Here is a 12,626-nt window from a genome sequence, read left to right as displayed (position 1 = left end):
GGTAGATAGTCAGGCTTCTCAACCTTTTTCATTTGTAGATGTCTGTACTCAGACATGTTAAGCTTCCGCTTGTGCTTTGGCTTGTATGCTCTGAATGTTGGGTCATGAGACCCATGCTTGTAATATCTCACTCCTCGGAGCCTATTGAATAAAATACTTGAGTTGTAGAGTCATGTTGTGATGCCATGTTGTATTTGCACATATCGAGCATATTGTGTGTATGTTATTGAAATGCTTGGTATGTGTGGGATCTGACTATCTAGTTGTTTGTCCTTGGTAGCCTCTTTTATCGGGAAATGTCTCCTAGTGCTTCCACTGAGCCTTGGTAGCTTGCTACTACTCCGGAACACTTAAGCTGGCCGACATGTCTCCTTCTTCGTTCCTGTGTCCGTCCCATCAGGGAAATGTCACGCGGTGTCTACCGGAGTCCTGTTAGCCTGCTACAGCCTGGTTTACCGGAGTCCTGCTAGCCCAGTTGCTACAGCCCGGATTCACTCGTTGATGATCGACACGTTCGTTGCAGGGTCATGTATGCCTGTCCCTGTAAGTTAGTTCCACTTTGGGTTCACGACTAGCCATGTCAGCCCGGGCTCCTTGTCATATGGATGCTAGTGACACTATCATATACGTGTGCCAAAAGGCACAAACGGTCCCGGGCCTGGTAAGGCGACACCCATGGGAATACCGTGCGTGAGGCCGCAAAGTGATATGAGGTGTTACATGCTTGATCGGTGTGGCATTGAGTCGGGGTCCTGGCATCCACCTCCGCCTCCTCCTCCTCCGTGGCCACAACCTCCACCTCCTCGGGACCCCACCACACCACCCCTTCAACAACAACAACGACAAACACCACCTCGGCCTCCTCCACATCCTCGAGGTCCAGCCGCTCCAGCCTCGCCGCGATGCGCGCCTCCCTCCCGGACCAGCCCGTCCTGTACTCCTTCTAGGAGCTCGCCGCCACCACCAACAACTTCCTTGCCAAGCGGGTCTCCTCCGACACCTTCTGGCGCTTCTCCCTCCGCTCCCGCCCCGCTGCGCTCTTCCAGCTCTGACCACTCCCGCTCCTCACGCCCGCGGCCGCCTCTGCCGCGCTCGCCCGTGTCGTGCGCTACCACCACGCCAGCCTCGCGCGCCTCCTCCCTGCCGGATCTGCTACTGCCGCAAGTGTAAGCTCCCCCCTCCCCTCGCTCCTCTAGATCTCCAGGTATGTTACCGTCATGCGCAACGTTCGTGATGATGCCCCTCCTTTGCTCTCCTTGGCATGCTTGCTTGCTTGCGAGCCATGGTAAACTCTGAATTTGGTTGCTTGCTTTCTTTCTTCAGTAGGCCAAGAAACAGGGAGTGAATCAAGCAACTGAATCCATCAATGTGAATCAAGCTGTGACAGGTATCTCCGCATGCTTAATTCACTGAATTTTGTTTGCAGTAGATGCACTGAAATTTATTGAATTTTGTTTGCGGTAGGAGTAGTTGCATTCTGAACTTCTAGGAGTACATGGAGTTGTAGTACTCTTCTCACTGGAGTATTTTAGTTAAATTATTCCAGGAGTACAATGAGAAGGTTAATTTCAGTTAATGCTATGAGTACTCTTCTCACTGGAGTTGCAGTAGTTGTAATTTCAGTAAATTTTGCTTGTTATGTGCTTGCATGCTCGATATTCAGAAATACAGAAAAATTAGTAACATTGACAGAAATTCAATTTAACAAACCATTATCATCTATAGGATTTGTAAATTTTACTGATTTTTTTGTTAAATGGAGTACATCTTGTAAAATAACCGAATATTACTCCTACTCTGTTAAATGGAGCACATCTTGTAACAAAATGGAGTAGTCATGAGTACTGTAAGTTACTCCTTGTCCTTGTACTGTTAACTGAATTTTTGATTGGATATTTGCATGTACAGCAAGTCAATTTGCAACTCCTCGTCCTACACCAGGCTACTCCTATAACAAGCTATAAAAAGTACATCTACAGCAAGCTCTGGAGTAACTGGATGTAAGTACTCCAAATTTTGATTTTCTTTGCATCATGATCAACATATGACCATGATTTGCTTTTCTTTGCTTCATGGTCAACATATAAATATTATTTACTTAAGGGAATTATTAGTGAATGATGGTGTATGTGTTTGCGAGAATCTCGGCTGTATCTGGTTTCTCAATGCTGCTTCTATGGTTTGCATAATGCTGTGATGAATCATGAAATCTACAACGCATGTCAGACTTCGGAGATGCCATAGGGCATTGATGCCATAATGCTGTGTTTTGTGTAATGTTCATTGTATTAGGTATGCTATCTGTATGATTGATGCAAAGCAAAATGTCTATCTGCTGCAAGTTCCCCAAAATATCAGGGGCGCCACAACTGAACTGAGGCCCCTTCAGTTCAATATTTTGTGCAGGGACAAATAGTTACCCCTTTCTCCTGAAATGTTGATTAATTTCCGTTTCGGTTGAGAATGGGGCACTCCTAGGTCAAGAAAATTAGCAAAGGTCATGCCCAATTTTCTTGACCTAGAAGGTGCCCGATTCTCAACCGCCGAAACAAAAATTAATCAACATTTATAGACAATGTTATTTCTACAAAGCAAATATTTCTAAGTGGCTTTTATAGTTTTCCCTTAAGTTGAAATGCAAACTATTTTTTCTTCCTGCAGCAAGAGCAATAGTGCACTTAGTAGGATAGAAAATATATAACCTGCAATAGTGCACTTAGTAGGATAGCAATAGTGCACTTGGAACAATCTTTTGGGTAAAGGGGTATTTATAACCTGTAATGTGAAAATATATAGGATAGAAGAATAGATACTACCCTGATCTCATCCAATAACTCTAGTAGCCTTTTTTCCTATTTAGAGCGAACATGGCCGACAACGATGAGGCTGGTGGTTCGGGCAAGCCATTATGGGAGCTGTCCCAGGAGATGGAGGAAGAACCTCACCGCTATGAGGACGCCGCGAAAGACACCAATCCTGACTACACAACCCCTAGTGGCGTCGGGGATGACACCACTGATGGTGCCACCAAGGATGCCACCATTGATGATGGCAGCGAACTCACAGATGGCAGCCAACCGAAGAGGCAACGGAAGGACCAACGCCCGAATGTGCTCGACACCATCAAGGAGGAATTTACTGAAGTGTCCTCTAGTGGGAATCCAATGGCGCCCAAAGAATTAGTAAGTGGGTACGCGGGACAACTCGAGTGCATTCTCCGGAGCACCGTCTCGATCAACACCGAGAACCTAAGGCATCGTGACCGAGGGAATTTGCGCAACCTCCTCTTCACGAAGCTGCACGAACGATACGAGTTCCCCGGTGACTTCGCAAACACACGCCTCTCAGGGAATAAAGTGAACAGTGCCGCCCTCACGAAGATGAGCACGGCCCTGGCTACTTGGAGAGCCATGGTGAAGAGAAGGATTCTAAGTAGTGATAGTTATGAGAAGATCAAGGAGACAAATCCTTCGATCAGCGAAGCTGACTACCTGGAGTTCAAAATCAAGTGCGAGAGCAACGCATCCGTGGAATCAAGTTAGTGGGGGAAAGATATGCGTGACTTGAACTTAGGGGTCCACAAACTCGGTCCCGGCGGTCACAGAGTGGCAGAACCTAAATGGGACAAGGAGGACGCGGAGCGTGCTGAGCAAGGCCTACTGCCCTCTTTGATAAATACCATGAAAAGCAGACTAGGAACTATGTCAGGGCCCAGTACAAGGTGGACCCAGTAATAAAGTAGCTTGCCATGGATCCGAAGGTGAAGGCGCTTGAGCTTGTTCTGGTAAGGAATACACCCCCGCGTACTTTGCTCCATATGGTTGCATTCTAATTAATGAAGCTAAATTTCTAAATGGTTCATGTTCCTTCCGCAGGAAACTGAAAGCAGTAGCGCGGGGTCTCAGAGCTCCCCATCTGCCCCTTGGGACACCACTTTAAATAGGGCGTTGAACATAATGAAACACAAGGATAAGTTTAGTAAGCCATCGTCAGCTGGTCGTGTGGCCGGCAAAGACTTGTCCACAAAATGGGTGGAATACTATAAGGCTGGGTAAAAGGAGAGAAAGACCATCTCGGAAAGCCAGGAGCGCGAGGTTAAAGAACTCAAGGCACAAGTGGCGCGGATTCCGGAGATAGTCCAAGAGCAAGTGCGAGACCAAGTGGGAGCAATGATCACCGCATTATGTCTTCCTTGCTTGAGGGGCTAGGAGGGTGGATTGTGGGCGGCCAACAGGGGCCGCCCCGATTCCCAGCTTCACGGGCAGCAACTCGCACAACGTGCCGGCATTGGTGTCTCCGGCGTCGGCGCCGACATTGGAGCTTAATGCACCTGGGTGTGGGAAGAATACACCGGCCGGCACCTCGGCAGCAAGCGGCCCCTCCGTCACTTGTATGCCCGCTGTTGGTGGTGCCTCGACATTAGCCGAGCTCAATGACCATCACGGTAACTAAGCCTCGGCCGATGACTTCATCTCCTTGCCTTTGACTGGGCATCCCTGACGCCCTACATGTTTTCGCAGGGCGCCGCCAACATTCCATGCACTCTCCTGCACTTCATGGACGGCGAGTTGATCGATGTCACCAAGGCAACAATCATTGAACCGGCAACCGCGTGTTCCACGGTAATCCGATGCCACCCATCGTGTATAGGGTTCAACTGGTTCGGGTGCTGCGGGGCTGCGATGACTTGTTACCTCCGTATCGACCCCCTGGGGCCGATGAAGATGATGTGATGACCCTCAGTGCCTGCTTAAACTGGTCCATGCTTTGGACGAAGAGCTAGATTTGTTTGGGGGCGGGGACACCACCCCACAGACAACAGCGCCAGTCGTGCCGGCGCCAAGCCATGGCAAGACCGCCACAACGCTACTGCCGTCAGCTGATCCAGACATGCATATGGCACAGGATCTGAATGACGACGACGGTACATTTCCAACGTCGATAAGTACATCAACGAACATGGGTACGATGACGAATTCTTGGGGCCTCCTTATCAAGAACCCAACCCTGCAAAAGACCATCGTGATCTAGCTGGTACTGCGGAGAAACCCAATTGCAACAGGCGTCGTCTGGCGTTTAGTTCTCAGGAGACGCTTCTAGCTGCCGCCTTCACCGAGACTCAAATAGCCGAGGTGCGAAATATTATCAGCCCTAACACACTCAAGAAGGTGGTATCTGAGCAGAACTCGATCCCATTACAGCAGAAGAAGCAGAAGGGACGGAAAAGAAAAAATAACAAGGCTGCAAGCCAGCCGGCACCAAGTACGATCCGTGCTTAGGACGGGCCACCAACACCTAAGGATATCTCGAGGAGTCTGCATGACTGTGTTCTTTCTATGGAGAAGCATCGTCTCTCCGAGAATGATGTGGCATACCCGGTTTTTGTGGCCAAGGTGCCAGAGGGCAAGGGCTTTGTCGATAGCACCATCGGGCGTATGATCGTCCTGTGGTTTGATGAAATCTTCACTATGTTTAACCTTTATCCGTTGCACTACACCTTCATTCGGCTACTTTCGCTCAGTATGGAGATGTGGATGATTAGAGACAAGACCCTGGACATCGTGATAGTCGACCCCTTCTACATGTGTGCCAAGATCTTGGGCAGCGCTGGGGACCAGCAAGTCGCAAGTTCATACCTCGAAGGCGTCATTCTGGCGAACCCAGATAAGGATAACTTCCTCGTGCCTTACTTTTCCGAGTAAGTCATCCCCTCACCACCCCGTAACATATGATTTCTTAGATTTTGATCGTTCCTTTTTTTCTAACATTTCGTGTTTTGTGCAGTGACACACATTGCACACTCATCCTCTTAAGCCTGAAATATTCCATGGCCACGTATTTCAACTTGGACCGTCAGTCGAAGAAAGACTACACAAATATCAAGAAAGTTCTTGATGATGCTCTCTCCGGCTACGCCAAATCTAGAGGCACCTTCAGGAGGCCAATTTATAGGTATGGCAAGCACGTGTTCACCCATGTAACGACGTTCCCCTGCGTCAAGCAGCCGCCTGGCAGTTAGAAGGATGCCTACTACGCCCTCCATCACATGCGGGCGATCGTACGGGACCATAATCACCTTATGCTACCAAATAATCTCAGAGAATGGGCCGCACGCTTGTCGGCAATCCAGGACGAGGACATCAGACAAGAATTCGTTTGCATCCAGTCGGAGTTTGCGGAAATCATCTATCAAGATGTCCTTCGTACCTCGGGGCAGCTCTACCTCAAATATCAACCGTCCAACAGTGAAAAAGAAACAATGCTACAAATACAGGCTGACAACGACCGCACATTCATGACCATCATGAAAGACGGCGGCTTCATCCACGCTCCGGTCCCTGAGTCGAGTCGAAAGTATTGATGCTATGTAGTTCTGAAATATCGATTAGCTCATGTTGTAATTAAACTTTAATGAACTTGTATGTCTCTTTAGTTTGGACAGTCGTTCAACTTATATGTAATCGATGCTATTTATTAGTAGGACCATGAATCATGCTATGAATGTGTTGCTTTTCTCTTTCGATCCTTTTGTTGCATACTTATATATTGCTTATATATTATCTGTGAATTGCTACTAGCGTTTTGTTTGTCTAGTGCATAGAGATGCCGTCGTATGTCATGTACAAGGGTGAGGTTCCCGGAGTCTACGACGACTGGGAGGAGTGTCGGATACAGGTTCACCATTTTAGCGGTAACAGTTACAAAGGGTACACCACTAGGGCAGAGGCAGAAGCTATATACGCGCGCTATCTAGCGGGAGAGAGGAGGGAGCGAAGGAGGAACCGGATGAAGATCAGTTTCATCGCGATGATGCTGATCGTGACCGCAACCATCTTCTATGTGATGATAGTTTAGATATCGACTTGTAATGTGAAGACAAACTCACTACTCACGGTCTCGAGAATTGTAGTGTTCTAACTTTGTTCGATATTTTGAATTCAGAGACTAATATGATGAATTGTATTCGGAGACTAATCTTCTATTGTATTCGATAAATCTGCTGTTTATATGTTGTGCTATTTATATTATGTGCTGTAATGTATTTTGTAACCTATGCAAATATCAGAAAAGTAAAAAAATAATAATTCCTAATATTCATAGTAGTGGCGCACCATATTGCACTTTAGTGGCGCACAGAAATAAACACACCAGTGGCACATTATCTAAAAGTGCGCCATTAGTAACCCGGAGCACAAGGTACACATGGCCCCTTGGAGTAACAGTAGTGGCACACTTCTGGGCCTAGTAATGGCGCACTTTAGCTGTGCCATTAGTGTCTCGGATAGTAATGGCGCACCAGGTGGTGCACCAGTGTATGTAGATTAACATTGGCACACCAGGCGTGTGCCACTACTATTTATTAGTAGTGGCGTGATAATAGTGGCGCACCTATAGTGCGCCATTAATAGCCAAAATAGGTGCGCCATTAACATCCTTTTTTCTAGTAGTGACTAGAAGGTCATAATAGCAACGATGCGTGTTCTCCTGTGTTCATAGAAACTAAACAACATACTCGTTTACTATACTTAATACCATACATATATATATGCATTATAAATTTAATAGCCATGTAGAATTAATATGCACACGCATGAAAGATAAGGATGAAACATAGTCCTTCCGTTAGTTTTTCACTTTGCATATTGGCATTGTCTTACTTTTTAGTGCAAATTTGGTCAAAAGTGTGTGTGCAGATGTTGGTACAACATGAATCCTAGAATCAAAAGATAGTAATACAGCAAACTCCTAACACATAGCACTTAATTAGCGGCAATGCTACACCTACGTAAAGTAACATAAGTGTTTTACGTAATGTACAACGTGGACAATCAGGATTGGGTTAAAGGGGAATTGAGGGGCCCACCCCCACTGAAAATCAGGGGGGAGAGAATTATTGTTAGGAAGGTTATGTTACCTTACGTAGATCTCTTCGTAGATAGAGCATTATTGCTTAATTAGATGAAATTTATGATGTAGCAATATAGCATAATCCAAACATAGTAATATAGCAAACTCCTAATACAAATCACTCAACTGTATCAAATTTATGATATACAAGTGTAGCAAAATCCAAACATAGTAATATAGAGAACTCCCTGGAGCAAGACTATAAAAGATACATGACCCATATGACATAAGGGAGCTCACTACCGTGGTCCCTACCATGTCGAAAGATGTTGGCAGTAATGACAGGATTACGACCATGCTCAATGGCGTGTTTTACCCGATAGTAGAACACTACCACCATGACCGGGTTGGGATGGCGAGGGGTGGGCCACAACGACGTTGTCGATGACATGGCGCGTGGAGAAGAGTGTCGCAGAGTTGTCAAGAAGGACCAACATAGATGCTTTAGGATGGATCCAAGTGGGTAGATGGAGGATCGGGAGGGTCGTGGGAGGGAGAGAAGTGGCATCAAGATGTCGAGGATAGTTTAGACTAGTTGGAATCAGACTCGGCAAGGACATCGATAGGGTTTGGAGTGGGCGATAGGGGGCGGGAAAGGATTTGGTTATAAAGGGTTGCATCAACCTTACCAATGACCAGTCGGTAGGACTAGCCAATCAATTTTTACACGGTATCATGAATGCGACAAACATATATAATTACCAACTTTTGGATCGGGTTTTGGCGTGAACCAATCATCACTAACCAACCTCTAAATGTCATGTCAGTGATATCTACCCAGGAAAGCCTCCAAGGCTTCAACCCTAATGTGCCTCCATGGCCTGTTAGTGATGATTGTTTAGTTCAGATTGGCTATGTAGTATTGAAGTCATTGTGTCAAAGGGAAAGTAGTCGAGCAGTAGGACCGAGACGCTCCCATTTTTTTATCTCTCATCAACCGGTGCTTATTCAGATGAGGCGTGGTTCCGAAGGCCTACTCTCAAGCCAAGAACATCATATGGTGCTTCCTCTGCTCCCCCTTAGCCACTTGGATAGGACGTGGATGAATAATCACAATTAGATTTGTAACCGACCTACAAATCAGTCTGATCATTGAGTTGAGTGAATAAGATCCCGCGTTGTTATCCCATCTTCTCATCTTCTAACAGGAGATAATCCCTTATATGTTGGTGTCGACTCCCATCCACTTTCCATGTGACTAAACTTTTCGCATTTCATGCAACCATAAATGACCCTTTAAGGCTTTCTAGTAATATTTTTATAACAAATAAAAGCCCACTCATCTTAACCCCAGGATAAGGGAAACAACAAGTGCACTCGATGCAACACTACATAGCCTATGAACACGACAACAACCAGCATAGAAACAACCCTGTTAAGGATATCTAGAAGACATCATCAAAACCCCTTGATCCGGATATTCATGATCGACTATCTCACACCCCTTCCGAACTCATCCACCATGTTGGTGTCATCAGGTGCTAGGACTGCATGCGCTCAGTAGGTTGTCGCCCAAGACCTCTTTGGCTCCTTGACTTCATCTCCCGGGAGGACACTGGCAAGGACCTCTTCAACCATGACCACATACGCACATCAAAATTCACCACACCAGAAGGAGGCATGCTCTCTAGCAGCTCCCACCTTCACGAGGGCAGTAGTAACGGCGTAGCATTTTGAGGGAGCACGACCTCCACTCCAGCTAATCACTCCCCTCCCCTTGTTGTTTTAGGGGTCATGCCAATGGCGAGGGAGTCATAGGGGTGGCGAAGCCCTCCATGGGATGCGATGGATCGGATGGTGGTGATGGCTTCTGTTCGTCGCAGCGGTGCGAATGTTGATGGTCGGATCATGTGAGAGCTACACATGGTGGCATACGACCACCTGTGGTCATTGCGGTGGGGCCGCGACCCTCAAAGACCGCAACAAAGAGATCAGGATGTGTGATCAGGATGGTCGCTGATACGTCTCCAATGTATCTATAATTTTTGATTGTTCCATGCTACTATATTATCTGTTTTGGATGTTTAATATGCATTAATATGCTATTTTATATTATTTTTGGGACTAACCTATTAACCTAGAGCCCACTGCCAGTTTATGTTTTTTTTGCCTGTTTTAGAGTTTCACAGAAAAGGAATACCAAACAGAGTCCAAACGGAATGAAACTTTCACGATGATCTTTCTTGGACCAGAAGCAAACTAGGAGACCTGGAGATGAAGTCGGAGACTCAACGAGGCGGCAATGAGGGTGGAGGGAGCGCCCCCTCCTCATGGGCCCGTCGGAGCTCCTGACCTAGTTCCTTCGCCTATATATACTCTTATACCCTGAAAACATCCAAGGGAGCCACGAAACCACTTTTCCACCGCCGCAACCTTTTGTACCCGTGAGATCCCATCTAGGGACCTTTTCCGGCGTCCTGCCAGAGGGGGATTCGATCACAGAGGGCTTATACATCAACACCATTGCCTCTCTGATGAAGTGTGAGTAGTTTACCATAGACCTACGGGTCCATAGTTAGTAGCTAGATGGCTTCTTCTCTCTCTTTAATTCTCAATACCATGTTCTCCTCGATGTTCTTGGAGATCTATTTGATGTAATTTTCTTTTGCGGTTTGTTTGCCGAGATCCGATGAATTACGGATTTATGATCAGATTATCTATGAATATTATTTGAGTCTTCTCTGAATTCTTATATGCATGATTTTATATCTTTGCAAATTTCTTCAAATTGTCGGTTTAGTTTGGCCTACTAGATTGGTTTTTCTTGCAATGGGAGAAGTGCTTAGCTTTGGGTTCAATCTTGTGGTGTCTTTTCCCAGTGACAGTAGGGGCAGCAAGGCACGTATTGTATTGTTGCCATCGAGGATAAAAAGATAGGGTTTTCATCATATTGCTTGAGTTAATTCCTCTACATCATATCATGTTACTTAATGCGTTACTCCATCCTTTATGAACTTAATACTCTAGATGCATGCTGGATAGCGATCGATGTGTGGAGTAATAGTAGTAGATGCATAATCATTTCGGTCTACTTGACACGGACGTGATGCCTATGTTCATGATTGTTGCCTTAGATATCGTCATAACTATGTGCTCTTCTATCAATTGCTCGGTAGTAATTTTTTTACCCACATAATATCTGCTAACTTGAGAGAAGCCACTAGTGAAACCTATGGCCCCCGGGTCTCTTTTCCATTATACTGAATCTATTTTCCATCATACTAGTTTCCGATCTACTATTTTGCAATCTTTTACTTTCTGATCTATAAACCAAAAATACCAAAAATATTTACTTTACCGTTTATCTATCTCTATCAGATCTCACTTTTGCAAGTAACCGTGAAGGGATTGATAACCCCTTTATTGCGTTGGGTGCAAGTTGTTGATTGTTTGTGCAGGTATTCAGTGACTTGTGCGTTGTCTCTTACTGTATTGATACCTTTATTCTCAAATTGAGGGAAATACTTACTCTACTTTGGTGCATCACCCTTTCCTCTTCAAGGGAAAAACCAACGCAAGCTCAAGGGGTAGCAGGAAGGATTCTGGCGCCGTTGCCGAGGAGATCTATGTCAAGTCAAGCCATACCAAGTACCCATCATAAACTCTCCTCTCTTGCATTACATTATTCACCATCGCCTCTCATTGTCCTCTCCCCCACCTCTAAAACGATTTTCGAAAACCTTTGCCTTTTCCTTGTCTTTCTCCCATTCACTTTCTCCTTCCTTGTCTTCTACCCATGACTAGCTCTTCTATCCCTCCATTGTCTCCCGACTTTGAAGTTCTTCACTTCAAGCAGAAACAAGGAGAAAATTTGAAGGATGCTTGGTATAGGATGATAGAATCCTATCATAATTGCACCATAAAAGGGGATTTTAAAATTCTACTCCGTAATTTTTATGTTGGATTGACCATGCCCAATAGGCAACTCTTGGATTTTGCTGCTAAAGGAAATTTTATCGAAATTGATCCCAATATTACTTATGAAATTATAGAAGGATTAGTGGGTATATCACCTCCACATTCGGGTCTACCTCAAGCCCACGAGGGATCTCAAACTTTTGAGAAACTATGTGAATTAATTAGAACTTTGCAAAAATCCCTTGAGCCTCTCAAAAATGTCAGTGGGAATATCCACCGGATGAATATGTTGATCACTCTTTGCAATAAAGGGTTGGATGCTTTAGACTTGAAAATTTCTGAAACATAAAGAACCTCCCTGATTTGAAAAAATTTCCCTCAAAAGAATAAAGACCAAAGATGACAATACCTAGATCTATTCACGTTTTTATGCCTAGCTAAGGGCGTTAAACGATAGCACTCATTGGAGGCAACCCAATTTTATTTTTGTTCTTTGCTTTTTGTTCCTGTTTAGTAATAAATAATTCATCTAGCCACTTGTTAGATGTGGTTTTATGGTTTAAATTAGTGTTTGTGTCAAGCAACGCCTTTGGGATGATTTGGGTGAAAGTTGATATGATCTTGCTGAAAAAACAGAAACTTTTGCGCTCACGAGATTGTTATTTATTTTTAACAAAATAGTGCTTTTGAGTTGATTATTTTCGCAGAAGATTAATAGACAAATTTCTCATGTCAACCCAACTTTTTCATAATTTTTGGAGTTACAGAAGTATTCGAGAGTTACAGATTACAACAGACTGTTCTATTTTGACATATTCTATTTTTCGTGTGTTGTTTGCTTATTTTGATGAATCTATGGG

The sequence above is a fragment of the Triticum dicoccoides genome, chromosome 2B (assembly GCF_002162155.2).
Source record: "Triticum dicoccoides isolate Atlit2015 ecotype Zavitan chromosome 2B, WEW_v2.0, whole genome shotgun sequence".
NCBI classification, from domain to species: domain Eukaryota; kingdom Viridiplantae; phylum Streptophyta; class Magnoliopsida; order Poales; family Poaceae; genus Triticum; species Triticum dicoccoides.
The sequence above is the reverse complement of the archived record's forward strand: the minus strand, read 5'-3'. Positions refer to the sequence as shown.